Raw genomic sequence first — 20,763 nt, 5'->3', positions numbered from 1 at the left:
TAGATTGGATAACTGTAAAGAACAAATTCTTTCATCCCTCGTATCAGTTAGATGAAGAGACTGGAGAAATTGAGGATTTTCACCTTAGGGCAGAGGAGGAAAAAGAGAAATTTAGTACAGGTGTTCAAAATCATGAAGGATTCTGATGAAATAAATAAGAAGAAACTAGTGGCAGAAGGAGTAGTATTTAAGATCAAGATTTAAACTAAAAGAACCAGAGGCAATCGGGGGGGTGAAAAAGTACCAGCAAGTTTTTAAATGACAGGGAATAGTGATGAAAGCAGATTCAATAATAACTTCCAGAAGAAAAATCAGATAAATACTTGAAGCAGAATAATCTGCAGGGCTGAGGGAAGGACAGGGGTGTTCAACAAATTTGATAGCTCTTACAAAAGAGCCAGGTGTGTGATGGGCCGAATGACTTTCTTCTGTGTAAACAGTATTCTTTTTTTAAACACAGTCAATCAGAAGGTTGCGGGGTCAAATCCCATTTAGGAATTTATGCATAAAAATCTAAGTTGACACTCCAGTGCGCCTAATGGAGCATTGTCAGAGATGCCATCTTTCCAATGAGACATCAAACCAAGACCCCCTCTGGTATCTCAGGTGGCATAAAAGGTCCAATGGCGTTATTTTGAAGAAAGCCAGAGGAATTATCCCAGGCGTCCGAGCCAATATTTATCCCACAATCATTTTAAAAATATTATCTGGTCATTACCAAATAGTTGCTTGCTTTGCGCAAACTGGCTGCCTCATTTTCTACATTAAAATAGTACCTACAATTCAAAAGCTTCACTGACTGAAAAGCACTCTGGAACATCCCAAGGTCAAAAAAAGCTCTATATAAATGCAAATCTTTCTTTCCTTTTATAGGGTGAAATACCCAGATATTACAGAATCTCTACATTATGAATCAGCTACTACATCCGCTTTCATATCTATTAAATCACTTTCCTCAGGCTGGGTGGCTCACTATTTTTTTTATTCATTCACCGGATGTGGGCGTCACTGGCTGGGCCAGCATTTATTGCCCATCCCTAGTTGCCCTTGAGGTGATGGTGGTGCTGCCATCTTGAACCGCTGCAGTCCATGTGGTGTAGGTACACCCACAGTGCTGTTAGGGAGAGAGTTCCAGGATTTTGACCCTGTGACAGTGAAGGAACAGCGATATATTTCCAAGTCAGGATGGTGAGTGACTTGGAGGGGAACTTCCAGTTGGTGATATTCCCATCTATCTGCTGCCCTTGTCCTTCTAGATGGTAGAGGTTGTGAGTTTGCAAAGTGCTGTTGAAGGAACCTTGGTGAATTCCTGCAGCGTATCTTGTAGATGGTACACACTGCTGCTACTGTGTGTCGGTGGTGGAGGGACTGAATGTTTGTGGATGTGGTGCCAATCAAGCGGGCTGCTTTGTCCTGGACGGTATCAAGCTTCTTGAGTGTTGTGGGAGCTGCACTCATCCAGGCAAGTGGGGAATATTCCATCACACTCCTGAATTGTGGATGGTGGACAGTCTTTGGGGAGTCTGGAGGTGAGTTACTCATTGCAGGATTCCTAGCCTCTGACCTGCTCTTGTAGCCACAGTATTTATATGGCTAATCCAGTTCAGTTTCTGGTCGATGATAATACCCAGGATGTTGATAGTGGGTGATTCAGCGATGGTAATGCCATTGAAAGTCTTGAGACGATGGTTGGAGATGGTCATTGCTTGACACAATGGGCAATAAATGCTGGCCAGCCAGCAAAGCCCACATCCCATTAATGAATATAAAAAAACTCCCTCCTCCCCTCCACCAACACCATGGGGTAGGAGAGGTCGCACTTGGGGTTGCGAGCTGCTCTCCTCCGAGCACTGATGGCGACCGTAAAGATGATATGATCCACGCGGAGGCTCTGACAAAAATCCCTTGAAGCACTGGATCGATGCCAAACAGCTAGGGATGGATGACAAACACAAAGCACTATTAGCTGCAGCTCAAGTGGGCCAGGGATGTTTATGTGCTGAGCTGGTGCAGCTAAAGACAGCAAGCAAAACTTAGAGGGTTGTGGGACTTTGGAATTCTCTTCCTCAAAAATTAGTTGAGGCAGAGTCCTTAAATATCTTTAAGGCAGAAGTAGATAGATACTTGATAAGCAACACGGTGAAAGGTTATCGGGGGTAGGCAGGATTATGAGGTTAAAATCAGATCAGCCATCATCTTACTGTATGGTGGAGCAGGCTTGAGGGGCTGAGTGGCCTACTCCTGCTCCTAATTGGTATGTTCACTGACCGAGTACGGGAAAAACTGAGAGATCATGTGGGAAGGCGAGTGGCAGGTTCAAACTTTGTGTTTCTGTGCCAGTTGCACAAATTCCTTACCCCAGGATAGAGATTTTGCTTCACAGGCACTGGCAATTTTGTTTTTTAAATTCATTTGTTTATGGGATGTAGCCTAGCCAGCGATGCCCATCATTTGTTGCGCTTCCCTGATAGACCAAAAAGGAGTGGGGAGCTGGTGAGCAAGTGAGAGTTGAGGCAATGTGGTTGGCTCTTAAATGCCCTCTGAAATGGCCTAGCAAGCCACTCAGTTGTAACAAACCGTTGCAAAGTCACTAAAAAGGAATGAAACCGGACGGACTATCTGGCACCAACCTAAGCACCGGAAAGGACGAGGGCAATCGCAGCCCTGTTGACCCTGCAAAGTCGTCCTTACTAATATCTGGGGGCTAGTGCCAAAACCGGAAGAGCTGTCTCACAGGCTAGTCAAGCAACAGCCTGACAGTCACACTCATGGAATCATACCTTACAGATCATGTCCTAGGCACCACCATCACCATCTCTGAATATGTCCTGTCCCACCGACAGGACAGGCCCAGCAGAGGTGCCAGCACAGTGGTATACAATCGGGAGGGAGTTGCCCTGGGAGTCCTCAGCATCAACTCCGGTACCCATGACGTCTCATGGCATCAGGTCAAACATGGGCAAGGAAACCTCATGCTGATTACCACATACCACCCTCCCTCAGTTGCTGAATCAATGCTCCTCCATGTTGAACACCACTTGGAGGAAGCACTGAGGGTGGCAAGGGCACAGAATGTACTCTGGGTGGGGGGTTTCAATGTCCATCACCAAGAGTGGCTCGGTAGCACCACTACTGGCCGAGCTGGCCGAGTCCTAAATGACATAGCTGCTAGGCTGGGTCTGTGGCAGGTGGTGAGGGAACCAACAAGAGGGAAAAACATACTTGACTTCATCCTCACCAACCTGCCTGCCGCTGATGCATCTGTCCATGACAGTATAGGTAGGAGTGACCACAGCACATTGTGGAGACGAAGTCCCGCTTTCATATTGACAATACCCTCCAGCGTGTTGCATGGCATTACCACCTAACTGGAAACTGGTGAAAGCAGCTCTGAATTAGATGATGCAAATTAAACACTGGGGTTGCTCATTCCTGAACATCAGATTGGCAGTATGGGAGTGGGGGGTGTAAATTACTTACAGCATCTATAAGGGAGGGTTGCTGCTAAGGTTTTTCTGGCTTGTTTTCATTTATTTGATGGGAATGCAGAGAGACAGGGAGAAACACAAAGTGCTAAATGGGATAGGTTTCAAACAGATCTAGCAGTTCAAGATTGGGCATCCATGAGGTGCTGTGGGCCATCAGAAGCAGAACTGTACTCAAACACAATCTGTAACCTCATGGCCCAGCATATCCCCAATCTACCATTACCATCAAGCCAGGGGATCAACCCTGGATCAATGAAGAGTGCAGGAGGACATGCCAGGAGCAGCACCAGGCATACCAAAAAAATGAGGTGTCAACCTGGTGAAGCTATAACACAGGGCTACTTGCGTGCCAAACAACATAAGCAGCGATAGATAAGTGATAGACAGGGCTAAGCAATCCCACAACCAACAGCCCCAGGCCAAGCCAGTACAGCTACAACACTGGCATTTACCCGGCTATGTGGAAAATTGCCCAAGTACGTCCTGTACGTAAAATGCAGGACAAATCCAACCCAGCCAATTACCGCCCCATCAGTCTACTCTCGATCATCAGTAAAGTAACGGAAGGGGTCATCAACAGTGCTATCAATCAGCACTTGCTTAGCAATAGCCTGCTCACTGATGCCCAGTCTGGGTTCCACCAGGGCCACTCAGCTCTTGACCTCATTACAGCCTTGCCTCAAACATGGACAAAAGAGTTGAACTCCCAAGGTGAGGTGAGAGTGACTGCCCTTGACATCAAGGCAGCATTTGACGGAGTGTGGCACCAAGAAGCCCCTTCAAAACTGGAGTCAATGGGAATCGGGGGGAAACTCTCCGCTGGTTGAAGCCATACCTAGCACAAAGAAAGATGGTTGTGGCTGTTTGGAGGTCAGTCATCCCAGCTCCAGGGCATCACCGCAGGAGTTCCTCAGGGTAGTGTCCTCAGCCCATCCATCTTCAACTGCTTCATCAATGACCTCCCTTCCATCATAAGGTTTGCACTGGGGACGTTCGCTGATTGCACAATGTGCATCACCATTCACAACTCCTCAGAAACTGAAGCAGCCCATGTCCAAATGCAGAAAGACATGAACAATATCCAGGCTTGGGCTGACAAGGCATAAGTAACATTCGCGTCACACAAGTGTCAGGCAATGACCATCACCACCAAGAGAGAATCCAACCATCACCCCTTTATGTTCAATGGCATTAGCATCACTGAATCCTCCATTATCATCATCCTGGGGGTTACCATTGACCAGAAACTGAACTAGATTAGCCATATAAATACCGTGCAAAATACAAAAGCAGGTCAGCAGCTAGGAATCGTAAGACAAATAACTCACCCCCTGACTCCCTATAGCCTGTCCACCATCTACAAGGCACAAGTCAGGAGTGTGCTGGAATACTCTCCACTTGCCTGGATGAGAGCAGCTCCCACAACACTTAAGAAGCTTGACACAATCCAGGGCAAAGCAGCCCGCTTGACTGGCACATCCATAAACATTCATTCCCTCCACCAGTGACGCACAATAGCAGCAGTGTGTACCATCTACAAGATGCACTGCAGGAATTCACCAAGGCTCCTTAGACAGCACTTTCCAAACCCACGACCACTACCATCTAGAAGGAAAAGGCAGCAGATAGATGGGAACACCACCACCTGGAAGTTTCCCTCCAGGCCACACATCATCCTGACTTGGAAATATTGTCATTCCTTTACTGTCGCTGAGTCAAGACCCTGGAACTCTCTCCCTAACAGCACTGTGGGTGTATCTACACCATATGGACTGCAGCAGTTCAAGAAGGCAGTTCACCACCACCTTCTCCAGGGCAACTAGGGATGGGCATAAATGCTGGCCCAGCCAGCGAAGCCCACATCCCGTGAATGAATTAAAAAAGGCCCCAGCACTGATCCCAATGGCACACCACTCATGACATCTTGCCAACCAGAAAATGAGCCATTTAAGCTGGCTCTGATTATGGTAGCTAGCCAATCTTCTATCCATGCCAATATGTTACCCCCTACAACATGAGCTGTTAGTTTCCACAATAACCTTTGATAAGGCACCCTATAAAATGCCTTCTGAAAATCCAAACGTGTGGCAGAGGGGGAGGATTTGGGAAGTGGGCGGGTGTGTGTGTTGGCAGAGGCGGGGGTGGGGAGAGAGACGGGGACTGATTACAATCCACGTGTGGGGTTGGTGGGAGGAAGAGGGGCTTCACTCGAGTCTTCTGTAATCAGGAAATATGCTGAGCTTGGCTGAAACCTATGGGTACATAAAATAACATTTTTACAAAGTAAAACACATTTTCATATTTATATGATGTATCATTATATGTTAATCTATAAATACAAGTACTTTAGTAATTATATACCGAATGTTACTCTGCAACTTTATTGCTTTTTTGTTTTTGCTGCTGCCTGGGGTCACGTTCAAGTGTTAAAATGGGGTCATATTGAAAATAGTTTGGGAGGCACTGCTTTAAAATAACGAACACTGAAGACTAACCCACCATTTGACCCAGTTGGCACAAACAAATTCTGCAGACTTTCAGATGTTTGCTAATCAAACCTATAGATAAAAGGACATTGAGTACAGTACTATAAAAGTAAGAATTTCCTCAAACATTGATTTTGTAATTGTTGGTATTGCAGTGTTATATTTAAGGGTATTACTATGTAGCATTTTTGACTGGTACAAGCCCAAAGTTACTTCAATCCAAAGATGATGATGCCACAAAGCTTCTCCATTTACTGCTAATACAAAAGGTGGAGATTGAAGTGCAAAACTGATTTCTTTGGCACTTATGAAGTCAGTCATCAAGCAACATTCACTCACACAACTGCAAGAGGTGGTCTGTCACTGAGACATACACATTGTAAGCAAAAGGATTTATTTTGTTAAAGTGAGTAAACGATATAAAGGAAATAATGACTGCAGATCACCAAACAGCAAAATATTTTGTATCAGGTGAATATGCCTATTCACAGGGGATAAAAGTGGAAAGTTCAGCTTCATTTCATTTCAGAAGTATGGGTTTCACATGAAATGGAAGGTATGCAAATATAAATATCCATGTAACAGATACAAAGCTTTAAGTTCCTCAATCGATCAGAGTTCCTTGATTTGTCAGAAGGAAAAACAACATTTAATAAAAGCGTAGCTCAAATCGCTTTTTTTTCCCTGTCTGCACCACCACGGACGCTCTCAGTAGGATGGTTAAAAATTGGGAGACTTATAAAACTTACAGCAATCGCTATCAATTTGCAATCAATCTTGGGAGTACTGGAAGTATTGAACAGCAACGCCACTACCCTATTCACCATCCTATTCCCAAATCTAACTCCAAAGGTGAAAAGGAGCAAGTTAAATGTGGCAGTGCTGACTGCAAATGTGAGGGTCTCGACAACAGTAAGGATGATATACTTTCATGTAGCAAGAATTTCTGAGTGCAGGGGAGAGCTGAAAATGTTACGGAATGTTAAAAGGGACTAAAACCGAAGGAAATAAATTTGTTATAATTTTCAATAACTTCTGTGTGGTGATAAGAGAGAGCAAATAGAGATAATCTCAGCATACTTAAGACTTCTAGGTTTTAAATGATAGAAATTCTAGCCATGCTTAAAAGGATCAAAAACAAAAACTCCCCTGGATGGAGAGTGACGGTCAATTCGTGGTTCAAAGCATGGCGCAGGAGGGAGGGCTTCAGGTTCTAGGGCAGAAGGCACCTATTCAAAAGGGACAGGTTGCACCTCAACAGGACTGGGACCAATATCCTCGTGGGGAGGTTCACTAGTGTGGTTGGAGGGGGTTTAAATTAAATCCGCAGGGGGATGAGCACCAGCATATAGAAGTAGGAAAGAATAATAAGGTGCATGAAGGCAATGCCAGAGAAGGAGTTAGTTCCATATTAGATAGGGACAGAATAAGTGGAAAAAGTAAGTCATTAGGTGGGTTCAGAGTACCAGAGAAAGTAATAGTCTAAATTAGGGTTACTGTGCATGTATGTGAATGCACAGACTGTGATCAATAAGATTGGTGAGTCACAGGTGTAGATTACCATGTGAAAATGTTTGGCTATAACACAGACCTGGCTCAAAGAAGGGCAGGCATCGGTATTAAATATTCCTGGATACAAGGTGTTCAGGAAGGATAGGAAAGGGAGAGGGATGGCAGTATTGATTAAGGAGAGAATTGCAGTACAGGAGAGAGAGTATGTCCCCGAAGGGTCATGGACAGAATCTATTTGGCTAGAACTAGAATAAAAGGTGCAATTGCATTGCTTGGTGTAGTCTACAGGCTAGCAACTAGTGGGATAGATGGACAGGAACAAATTTGCAAGAAGATTATTGAAAGTTGCAAAAATTATAGAGTAGTTATAATGGGAGACTTTATCTGAATATAGATTGGGACAGTAGTAGTGTAAAGGGCAGAGAGGGCAAAAGTTCTGAGTGTATGTTTCCAAAACAATGAGAAAGGAGGTGCTGCTAAACCTGGTTTCTTGGGAATGAGTTGAGCCAAATGGATTAAGTGTCAGTAGGGGAACATTTAGGGGAAAGTGATCATTGTATCATAAGATTTAGGCTGGTTATGGAAAAGGACAAGGAAAAATCCAGAGTAAGAATAATTAACTGAGGCAAAGCCAACTTCAATGGGGTGAAATTGAATGTGGCCCAGATTAATTGGAATCAAAGGTTGGCAGGCAAAACCATATCTGAACAATGGGCTACCTTTAAAGAGGTAGTTTGGGCACAGACAAGGTATATCCCAAAAAACTGGAAAGGCAGGGTAAACAAATTCAGAGCTCACTGGTTGACAAAAGAGATAGCAATTAAGATGAAGGAGGAAAATTGTGCTTATGACAGATGTCAGGCGGACAATTAAACCGAGACCAGGGTCAATACAGAAGGTTCAGAGGGGAAGTGAAAAATAACAGAAGCAAAGAGAGGATGAAAAGAGGCTAGCAGCTAATATAAGAGGGAATCCCAAAGTCTTCCATAGGCATATAAGCAGTAATAGAATGGTAAAAGGGGGAGTAAGGCTGATTAGAAACTAAGAGAGCTATGCATGGAGGCAGGTGGCATGGCTAAGGTATCAAATGAATACAGGTCGCGGGTCCTTTATCTGAAACCCTTGCATTTAGGTATTCGGATATTTTCACTTTTCGGTTGATATATACGGTAGGTCTAGGCCTACTTACATTACAATAGCCTAAGCCTAGGTGAGCTATAGTCTACAAATACTATGTTGTTTCTCCATTTGCCAGTTCAATTTGCAAACAATTAGACTTCCCACGCTAAAGGTCGGGTACAGTCAGCGAGGTTCATGTCTGCTCGAGTCACAGACCTCCCACACAAAAAGTCGGTGGTTTGCGTTGACTCACATTAGGGTCCGTTCCAAAAAAAGTTCGTTTTTGGATGTGTTCTGTTTTCAGATGTACAGATAAAGGATATTTGACAGTACTCTGAATCTGTCTTTACCAAGAAAGATGATGCTCCGCAGGTCATAGTGAGAGGAGGTAATTCAGACACTTAGAAGGATTTAAAATCGATATAGAGGTATTGGATAGACTGTCTGTACTTAAGAGTTGATAAGGCACCATGAAAGGATGGGATGTATCCAAGGATACTGGCAGAAGTGAGTGGTAATTATGGAGGCCCTGGCCCTAATTTTCCAGTCTTCCTTAGACTCGGGGTGGTGCCAGAGGACTGGAGAATTGAAAATGTTACATCCTTGTTCAATAAAGGGTGTAAAGATAAGTCTAGCAACTACAGGTCAATCAGTTTAACCTTGGTGGTGGAGAAGCTTCTAGAAACGGTAATTCAGGATAAAATTAATTGTCACTTGGACAAATGTAGGTTAATGAAGGTAAGCCAGCACAAATTTGTTAAGGGAAAATTGTGTTTAACTAACTTGGGAGTTTTTTTGATGAGCTAACAGAGAGGGTTGATGAGGGCAATGCTGCTGATGTGGTGTACACAGACTTCCAGAAGGTATTTGATAAAGTGCCAGACAACAGGCTCACAGGCAAAGTCATAGCTCATGGAATAAAAGAGAGAGTAACAACATGGATACAAAATTGGCTAAGTGACAGGAAACAAAGTAGTGAAGATAACGGTTGTTTTTTGGACTAGAGGAAGAGTTGCCGGAGAGTACTCCAGGTGTTGGAACCCTTACTCTTCCTGGTATATGCTAATGACTGAGATTTTGGTGTGCAGGGCACCATTTCAAAATTTGCGGATGACATGAAATTTGGAAGCATCAAACTGTGAGGAGGATAGTGTAGACCTTCAAAAGGATATAGACAAGTTGGTGGAATGGGCAGACAAGTGGCAGATGAAATTTAATGTTTGTGAAGTAGAGTCAACATGGTTTTGCGAAAGGAAAATCATGTTTGATTAATTTATTGGAGTTATTTGAGGAAGTAACAACCAACATGGATAAAGAGGAACCTGTGGATTTGGTATATTAAGATTTCAAAAAGGCATTTGATAAGGTCTCACATCAAAGGTTACTATCAAAATAAGAGCTCATGGAGTAGTGGGTAACATATTATCATGGATAGAGGATTGGTTAGCTAACACGAAGCAGACAGTAGGGATAGCTGGCGGGTCGGCAAGATGTGACGAGTAGAGTGGCACAGGGATCAATGTTGGGGCCTCAACTATTTACAATCTATTTCAATGACTTGGATGAAGGGACCAATTGTATGCTTGTTAAATTTGCAGATGACACAAAGATAGGTCAGAAACTAAGTTGTGAAGAGGACAGAAGGAGTCTGCAAAGTGACAAAGGTTAAGTGTGTGGGCAAAAATTTGGCAGATGGAGTATAATGTAGGAAAATGTGAACTTGTCCATTTTGGCAGGAAAAATAGAGAAGCAGCATATTATTAAATTGGAGCGAGATTGCAGAACTCTTGAGGTACAGAAAGATCTGGATATCCTGGTACACGAATCACAAAAAGTTAGTATAAGGGTACAGCAAGTGATTAGGAAGGCAAATGGAATGTTGTCATTTATTGCAAGGGGAATGGAATATAAAATTAGGGATGTTTGCTACAGTTGTACAGGGTGTTGGTGTGACCACATCTAGAATCTTGTGTACAGTTTTGGTCTCCTTATTTAAGAAAGGATATAAATGTGTTAGAAGCAGTTCAGAGAAGGTTCACTTGATTGAGATCTGGGATTGGGGGGGCAGGGGATCTTGTGAGAAAGGTTAGACAGGCTGGGCCTATATCCACTGGAGTTTAGAAGATTGAGAGATGATCTTATTGAAACATACAAGACCCTGAGGGGACTTGACAGGGTGGATGCTGAAAGAATGTTTCCCCTTGCGGGAGAGGCTAGAACTAAGGGACAGTTTAAAAATAGGAGGTCTCCCATCTAAGATGGAGATGAGAAGAATTTTTTCTCTCAGGGTTGTGAATCATTGGAACTCTCTTCCCCAGACTGCAGTGGAGGCAGGCTCAATGAATATTTTTAAGGCAGAGGTAGATTGACTCCCTTGGTAGTTGAGAATCTAAGGTTACTAGGGGTACATGGAGTATAGAGTTGAGTACACAATCTGATCAGCTATCGTCTTATTGAATGGAGGGGCAGGTTTGAGGGGCCAAATGGCCTACTCCTGCCCTTAATTCATATGTTCATATATAAGTGATTCATTTTGGTAGGTAGAAAGAGGAGACACAAAATAAAATAAACATTTTTAAGGGAGTGCAGGAGCAGAGGGACCTGAGTACGTATGTGCATAAATCATTGAAGGTGGCAGGACAGGTTGAGAGCACGATTAATAAAGTACACAACATCCTAGGCTTTATTAAGAATGGCATTGAGTATAAAAGCAAGGAAGTTATGTTAAACTTATAAAGGACACTGGTTCAGCCTCAACTAGAGTATTGTTCCAGTTCAGGGCAACGCACTTTAGGGAAGATGTAAAGTCATTAGAAAGAGTGCAGAAAAGATTCATGAGAGCGGTTCCAGGGATGAGGAACTTCAGTTATGCAGATAAATTGGAGAAGATTGCACTGTTTACCTTGAAGAAGGTTGGGAGAAAATTTGATATGGGTATTCAGAATCACAAGAGGACTGGACAGGGTAGATAGGGAAAGAAAAATGTTCCTATTGGTGGAAGGATCAAGAACTTGAAGGCAGATTTAAGGTAATTGGCAAAAGAAGCAACAGCGACATGAGGAAAAACTATTTCACACAGCAAGTGGTTAGGATCTGGAATGCACTGAGTGTGTTAACCTGCCTGCACAATTGAGGCATTAAAGAAGCGATTGGACTGTTATTTGAAAAGGATGAATGTGCAGGGCTACAGGGAGAAGGCAGGGGAGTGACACTAGGTAACTTGCTCCTATGGAGAGCCGGCACAGGCATGTGAGGCCGAATGCCTTCCTTCTATGCTGTAACAATTCTGTGATTGGTGTACATTCCAGGGATTGAGATACAGGGAACAAGTCCTGATAATCACAATGAGAGAGTTATTCAATACTCAGGCTGTCCCACTAAATACAAAAAAAGGTAAAAATTCAAGAAATCTATAAACCCAATAATTTCCCCCAGATGCTTAAACATCCCTTTGTTAAAACAGTGCATCACCCAACTCACTGCCAGCAAAGCCATGGCAAGATCATATACTGACAGAGCTAATCAATTCATGCAACAATTAATGATCTGAAATAGTCGAGAATACTGAACCAGTTCTCAATGTTCACGTGCAGCAGTATACAACCAAGAATTCTTCTCAAACAACTCATACTGAGGTTTTTCTATTAACTGAAATGTCACTATGTTAAAAGGTCAGCCATCATGTTTGAAAGGTGGGGAGGAGAACGAGAAACCCACTTCAAATTCGGGTGTGGGCAAGCAACAGCAACTTGCATTTATATAACACCTTTAACATAATAAAACGTCACAAAGCGCTTCACAGGCTTATCAAGTAAAACTTGACACACAAGCAGATATAGGGCAAATCACCATAATATTGGGCACAAAGAGGTAGGTTTCAAGGAGCATCTTAAAGGAGAGAGAATTAGAGTTGGGAAAATTTAGGGCAGGAATTTCAGAACCTAGGTCCTTGACAGCAAAAGGATTGGTCTATGAGGGTCAGCGAGTGCAATGGTGAATGGTAAACAGGTCTTGTGGCAGAATTCTGGGTGATCTCAAGTTTACAAAGGGTAGAACATGGGAGGCCAGCCAGGAGTGCTTTAGAATAGTTAACTCTACAGGTAATAAAGGCATGGATGAGGGTTTCAGCAGCAGATGAGCTGAGGTGGGGGTGGAGTTGAGTAACATTAGGAGGTGAAAATAGCAATGGTGTGTATTAGTGGTCAGAAGCTCACTACATTACACCAAGGTTGTGAAAAGTCTGGCTCAGATACAAGCAGGTGCCATGGAGCAAGATGGAGTAGCTGGCTAGGGAACAGAGTTTGTGGCAGTGACCAAGGGCAACAGCTTTGGTCTTCTCAATGTTTAGTTGGAGCAAATTTCTGCTAATCCAGTACAAGATGTCAAACAAGCAGTGTGAATTTAGATTCTGTGAAAGGGTCGAGACAGTGGGTGGGAAGATAAAGTTGGCTATCATCAGTGTGCATGTGGAAACTGACAAGAGTTTTCAGATGATGCCACTGAAGGGAAGCTTATAAATGAGAAATAGGAGGAGGCCAAAGATCGATCATCACGAGACACCAGGGAGAAGAGATGCCATTGCAGGTAATTCTCTTACTATTACTGGATATGTAAGAATGGAACCAGGCAAGTGCCTGTCTCAGTGATAGTTGGGGCAAGTGTTTGAGGAGCTGTGAGGGCCCCAAAAGATACTTAACTTTACAAATTTTCTGCTAATTGCTACTGAGATCAATGTTGGGAGTTTCGATCCAGTTCATAATGGTTACATACCCGAAAAGTGTGAGAAAATTGAAATCTGGGGTCTTAACGAAAGCTAGTTTGGGCTTTTTCTCCCACTGGTGCAGTTCAAGTATTCTTCTAAGATTAGGGCTAAGGCACACTATCAGCTCAGACATGTGGGATCTTCACTCTGTATCTCAACATACTGTACTCAATGGTGCCTATTGTAGACACTGGGTGTTTAATCTCTGGACAGCTAGCTGAAGTCAATCTTTACTTAGTATTATATTTATTTACAGAGTTAAACATTGCTCATTCAAGAATACCACAGTTTCAATCAGTGTCTCTTTATATGTGCTCAAGTGAAACCCCAGTTAATGCCCACTACCTGCATACAGTGAAACACAATTAACAGAGTACCCAAACTAAGTACAGAAAAGCACAAATGCACTGCAGTGTAATATCTGACTAAGCTTTCATCACAAATACACTATTGCTATCAGACATCTTGATTTCAGGTTTTGCTCTCATCATTAGTTGTATTAGCCATTACAACCCCAAAGTGAAGCGAAACATTCTAGATAACAAGAATACAAATTCTGTCATTGTTTGTAAGGTAGCAGAATGAAGGCAACACTATTTTCCCAAAGCGGAAAAGCAAAATATCTTTGCAAAGCACCTTAAGATCGGATTAAAATTTTTCTGAAAGGTTGATAAATTTACGTGCAATCAGGGCACATAATGGCTAAACTGAAAGAATACAACTAACCTCTCATACAGAGAGATATCCCAACTTCTAGCTTCTACTATAACTCCAAATGTCCTCTAGCAGTTCAGGCATCTCAAATTATACAAGTTCAGTATCTCCCTTTATTCTAGCAAGTTTTCAGAAATCCTACATCCATTCGACGAGTCACGGCAATATTCAACAAAGAACTATCACAACTTCCATCAGACATTTTTCTGCTGTTTCCTAGGAAGAATCTAGATTACCTGAAAGACACAATTAAAGAATTGGCTTTTTCACCTAGAAAACTATTTATCAACTATGAATAAAATGGCAGGTTTTCTTTCTCCACTACCACCCACATCAATCTATACTTGATTACCTAATACTATCTCCTGATGAAGTCATACAAGAGGTTAATCAGTTGCTCAGCATCACACTTGTTCCTTAACCTAGAGAAAGGTGGTTCATCCTGGAAATCCTACCAGGAAATATCCACACACATTCATATAAAATGGGCAGGTTTCAGCTCAATGGAGGCTAACTGTACAACTCTACCAGAGTGACGATATATGCCTGTCAATTATTCAAGGACTACACAATTGTACAAAAATTGGAGAATTATGCAATAACAGAGCACAGAAGACCATTCTTTGAAATAGCTATCCAATTAGTCCCACTCCCCTGTGCTTTAGACCTTAAGACGTAAGAGGAGTAGGCCATTCGGCCCATCGAGCCTGCTCCACCATTCAATGAGATCATGGCTGATCTGATAATCCTCAACTCCACTTTCCCCTGCCTTTTCCCCATAACCCTTGATTCCCTTACTGATTAAAAATCTGTCTATCTCTGCCTTAAATACACTTAACAACCCAGCCTCTACAGTAAAGAATTCCACAGATTGACTATCCTCAGAGAAGAAATTCCTTATCTATTTTGAAGTAGGCGCCCCCTTACACTGAGATTATGCCCTCTCCTAGACTCTCCCACAAGGGGAAACAACCTCCCAGCATCTACCAGGTCAAACCCTCTAAGAATCTTATATGTTTCAATAAGGTCACCTCTCATTCTTCTAAACTCCAATGAGTACAGGCCCAGCCAACTCAACCTCTCCTCATAAGAAAATCCCTCCATCCTCGGGATCAACCTCGTGAACATTCTCTAGATTGCTTCCAATGCCAATATATCTTGGATAAGGGGACCAAAACTGTGCACAGTATTCTAAGTGTGGTCTAACTAGTGCCTTGTATAATTTTAGAAAGACTTCTCTATTTTTATATTCCATTCCCTTTGAAATAAAGGCCAACTTTCCATTTGCCTTACCTATTACCTGAACTTGTATGCTAGCTTTTTGGGATTCATACACGAGTTCCCCAAATCCCTCAGTGCTGCAGCTTCCTTCAGTCTTTCTCCATTTAAATAATATTCAGCTCCTTTATTCTTCCTGCCACAGTGCATAACCTCACACTTTCCCATATTATATTCCATCTGCCATGTTTTTGCCCACTCACTTAACCTGTCTATATCCCTCTGTAGACTCTTTGTGTCAGCCTCGGCATACCACAGCATTTACTGTAGTTTACTTTGCCTCTCCTCACTTAAGAGATTAAAAACAGAGCCCCTCTGCAAGCATATGTGTTGCACTGACCATTTAGAAAAAGAAATAACCAAGTCATATCTGTAGCACATTCCAATCCATACTGCACTCTGAACATAGTTTGATATTCCAGTATGTTAGTTTCTTTTAGATATAGAGATGAAGTTCTGAAACGAAGCTGAATTTTTGTAAAATATTATCTTTTATTCATTGTGATCTAAACCAAGCTCCAAACATAGCAGCCATTCTACACTTGAATGATATACAAATTTTCATGTCATCAGGCTAACACAAAAAATGTATTAATCAGTCCTAACAGAATTCAATGTCCTTCTTGTTCCTTTCTAAAAGTAGTGCAAGCAAAAAGAACTACAAATATTGGAAATCTGAAACAAATACAGAAGAAGCTGGAATACACACCAGATGTTAATCCATCTTTTTAGACACACGCGTATCCTGATTTTCCATTTCTATTTGCACAGAGGGCAGTAATACAAATCCCACATCAGCACAACACAGGGCTCATCATAATTATGCAGTTTCCTGTTCCAAGTTTAATAAAGGAATGCAAAATTCACAAATTGTCCAATCTTTTTTACATAAAATAAACTTAAAATAAAATTACAGCATCTACAAGTCTTGTCCATTAAGCAACAATTCTGCTACCGCAATTTATTTACTAAAATTAGCTGGGTCAACAGAAAATAGCAGACCACCCCCAACATCCCCAAAGCCAATGAACCAGGAAATCTTTTGAGCAAATTTTTACGACACCTTCATAAATGACTATAGACAGCAATCTAATTTTCTTTAAAAAGAGTTATGCAAAAAAATAAGTAATTTTTGAACTGATCATTTGAGTGCTGCCATGGACTATAGATGGGAAACAGTACACAAAGTCAAAACTTTGTAGCTATGAATATTATTACAGTATACAGCAGCAATCTGAAGGGAGTAGCATTAATCATAAATTCTAAGTTAGTAATAACTGTTCCAGATGAATTTACAAGATCTGCACTTCAGACATAAAGAACATATGGAGGGGTACAGAGCATTGTGGTTAAGTCACTAGTCTAGTAATCCAGAGGCCTAACGATCTGGAAAAACAAGTTCAAATCCCATATCAGCAGCTGGGGAATTTGAGTTCAGACATTGATTAAATAAATCGGAAACAAAAGGCTAGTATCAGAAACGGTGACCATGAAACTGCCAGAGTCTAGTAAAAAACAAAACCATGTTCTGCTAATGTGCTTCAGAGAAGAAAACCTGGCCTACATGACACCAGGGCCATAGCAATCTGGTTCACTCTTAACTGCTCCCAAAAGCCATTCGGCGTATCAAAACCACTACACAAACCAGGACAAATCTAATCCAGCCAATTACTGCCCCATCCGACCACTCAATCATCAAAGTGCTGGAAAGTTGGTAGTACTATCAAGCAGCACTTACTCAATTTGGGCTCACCAGGCTCATTTGACTCCAGATTTCATTACAGCCTTGATCCAAACATGGACAAAAGAGCTGAATTATAGAGGCAAGTCAATAGTACCTGCCCTTGACATCAAAGAGACGTAGCAAAATTGAAGTCAATAGGAATCAGAGGAAAAGCTTTCCACTGATTGGAGTCATACCTAGCACAAAGAAAGATGATTGCAGGATACTGCTGCAGGAGTCCCCAAGGACAACATCCCAGGCCCAGCCATCATCTACTTCTTCTGTTTGCTGATGATTGTACTGTTTAGTTCCACTCACTACCCCTCAAGTAGTGAAGTAGTCTGTGACCACATCCAGCAAGGCCTGGACAACATTCAGGCTTTGGCTGATAAGTGGCAAGTGATATGCAAGCCACACAAGTGCCAGGCAATGACCATTTCCAGCAAGACAGAATCTAACCATCTCTCCTTGACATTCAATAGTATTAACATTGTCAAAACCATTATTAATATACTGTGGGGTCATGATTGACCAGAAATTGATCTAGACCAGCCATATACATACAGTGGCTGCAAGAACAGCTCAGAGACTGGGAATTCTGTAGCAAGCAACCTCCCAACTCTCCAAAATCTTTCCACCACAAGCAAGTCACTCAGGAGTGTGGCGGAATTCTCTCCACTTGCCTGGATGGACGCATCTCCAGCACCATCCAGGACAAAGCAGCCCACTTTATTGGCACCCCATTCACTACCAAAAGCATTCACTCCCCCCACCATCGGCGCATCATGGCTGCAGTGTATAGAGATGGTGACATAGTGGTAATGTCACTGGGCTAATAATCCAGAGGCCTAGGCTAAAGTGCTGGGGACACAGGTTCAAATTCCACCACAGTAGCTGGAATTTAAGTCTGGAATTGAAAACTAAGTAGTGGTGGCCACGAAAAGAGTCATAAAAACCATCTGGTTCACTAATGTCCTTTAAGGATGGAAATCTGTTATTCTTATCCTGTCTAGCCTACATGTGACTCCAGACCCACAACAATGGTTGACTCTTAACTGCCATCTGAAATGGCCACTCAATTCAAGGGCAATTAGGGATGGGCAATAAATGCTGGCCTGCCAGTGATGCCCACATCCTATGAAAGAATAAAAAAAATTAAACCATAACTATTACCATCTGAGCCACAGAATAGAATTATCAACACCCAAAGAAACACATCAACATGCTTAAGTGCCTCCAAGCTTAGGCAGAAATTGATGCAAGTGTGTACCCAAAGTGTGTGTAGGCTTCATCAAATATAGCCACATAGCTTTGTGCTGCTTGCTCCAATGGACCATTCTATCTATAACATGCATTCGTACAGTTTTCTAGAATTCCAGCAACCACTGAGGTACACCTCACATAAATTTGCAAGCTGGTCAATGATCCAAAAGTGCCCTTGAGTACTGCAGAACTCCCTGGCTCATATCAGATTACTGAATCTGTCACACTGGAACAAACTTGGCTCCAGCTCGACCCAAGGCCTTCCTTCCCTTTCCTCAGGGAGGACAGAGATTGACTTTGCTCAACTGCTACTCAGAAAAATACCAGTTCTTGGTTTAAACTAAATAACTGCAAGCATAAAATGGGTACACTGCTGTTTTGACGTCCTTTTTCAAGTACAAATCTCAGTCTTTTACAGTACTTGATAAAATACAGTACCACAAAATTATGAAGCAGCAACACTAACATCCTAGCTACTAAAACTATTTTCACAACACGCTGGAAAGATCAAGTTATGAACAGAACAATCGCTGTTTCATATCCACTCACTGAAGCACTTAGTAGAAGCAAATATTACAGTGCGTCATTGCACAAAAACTTTGACAAAGCAGAACTGCTGGGTCGAATAATGGAAAATAATTTCTTGGTGCAACGCAATCCTACAAATAAAAATTAGTTTTATTGGCAGAGACAAGGTGTTCAAGTCATAGAACTGCAAACATGACGGTTTAAGCGGCGATTGTGCGAGGTTTCGTAACCATTTAATTCGTTTCTTTAAAAAAAAGCACCAGAATGTCGGTTACATGTGGAAACCCAGATCTATATTATTTTTTAAAAACCACCAGGCATCACTATATCAGTTTACGGCCGAGGCTCAAGACCCGGCCGAATCCCGAACAGTCGCCGCCAATCCCGCGCACAAAGTCAAATAGGATCAGAGACCGAGGACTCGGTCCCGGAAACCCAGAGGGGATCCCGGTTTATTTCTAAAAACAGACCAGGGACGGGCGAAGGTTTGTTTGCAGACGCAAAGCGGATGCTCATGGGCTCCTCGTTAATGCGCCACAAACACGAGGAATCCCAGGGCCCGGCTCCCTCTCACCGAGCCCAGCGCAGGGGAACAGCCCGGACTCTCAGATTTGTGATCACCGAAAAGTAGAAGCGGGAGGCCTGAGTCAGAGAGACCTCCCGCTTCACTACAGCGACCCTCCCCGATACCTTCAGTGCAGACCTGGGGGAGGGGGTGCAGGAGGCCGGGGTAGAAGCGGAGAGGAGTGGTGGGCCAACGTAGGAGGGGGGAGCCGGGGTAGGAGGTGGGGGAGAGGAGGGGGGCCGGGAGGGGAGAGGGAGAGGAGAGGGAGAGGAGGGGGGCCGGGAGGGGAGAGGGAGAGGAGGGGGGCCGGGAGGGGAGAGGGAGAGGAGGGGGGCCGGGAGGGGAGAGGGAGAGGAGGGGGGCCGGGAGGGGGGCCGGGAGGGGAGAGGGAGAGGGGGGCCGGGAGGGGGGAGGGGAGAGGGAGAGGAGGGCCGGTGGGGGGCAAGGGAGGTGAGGTGGGGGGGCCAAGGGGGGTGAGGTGGGGGGGCCAAGTGGGGTGGGTGGGGGGGGCCAAGTGGGGTGGGTGGGGGGGGCCAAGTGGGGTAGGGGGTGAGGGGCCAAGGGGGGTAGGGGGTGAGGGGCCAAGGGGGGTGGAGGGTGAGGGGCCGGGCCTGTCCCTGGGCCTCGGGCTCTGCCGACAACAACATGGCGGCGGTTCCGGCCTCCAGCAAACGGCCCGAGTCACGGTGAGTCAGGAGGAATGGGGCCCGATGAAGCTCCTCTCCAGCTCTTCTCCTTCTCGTCTCCCCGCCTCTGCTTCACTCACCATCGCAGCCCCGTCACTGCCGCCTTCGGCCGCTCCCTCCGCTTCGCCTCTTTTCTTCCGATTTAATTTTCCAACCGACTCCCGGCGCCTCCGCTCCGCAGGTTCCGCCCCGCCGCCTGCAACTAATTCCTTAAACAACAGTTCCGCTCCTCGCCCACAATCCAGCCTCTCCCTCGCTCTCTGCAGCTTCAAGCTGCACCGCCACTTGGTTATTTCCCCAACAGTTTGTTTTAGTAAAATGACGAGGAGCCAAACACGTGTCGTCATTCCCGACCAAAAAAAATATTGCAGGAGAGATTGTTTATTATAGAAGAGAATCGACCTGAAGCTGCCGCGCTCCCCGGAAAATCTTGATTGCGACTGTTTTATTTTGAGAAGCCAACTCGTTTACTGTTAAATCCAACAGCGTTAATCTAACAATTATTGCGCTCAATTGGTTGAATTTTATACTCAAATTTCCAACACTATTTTCAAGTTTAATACAAAAATGAACGGAAATATTTTCAACGTTTGCTTTGACTCCGCAAGGTGCCATCCACTGATTTTAAACTGTTTTGAT

The 20,763-nt window shown here is 43.6% G+C and overlaps 1 protein-coding gene across 1 annotated transcript in view; it reads right to left on the bottom strand.

Moving 5' to 3' along the window:
• LOC144678744 (cullin-1) overlaps nt 1–20,401 on the bottom strand; it is a 129,588-nt gene extending 109,187 nt beyond the window's left edge. Inside the window, exon 1 of the mRNA XM_078538607.1 lies at nt 20,205–20,401. The gene's annotated coding sequence lies outside the window, so the exon portion shown is untranslated. The remainder of the gene's footprint in view (nt 1–20,204) is intronic.
• Nucleotides 20,402–20,763: the final 362 nt, after the last annotated feature.

The sequence above is a fragment of the Cetorhinus maximus genome, chromosome 3, assembly GCF_964194155.1.
Source record: "Cetorhinus maximus chromosome 3, sCetMax3.hap1.1, whole genome shotgun sequence".
NCBI lineage: Eukaryota > Metazoa > Chordata > Chondrichthyes > Lamniformes > Cetorhinidae > Cetorhinus > Cetorhinus maximus.
The sequence above is the reverse complement of the archived record's forward strand: the minus strand, read 5'-3'. Positions and strand labels throughout refer to the sequence as shown.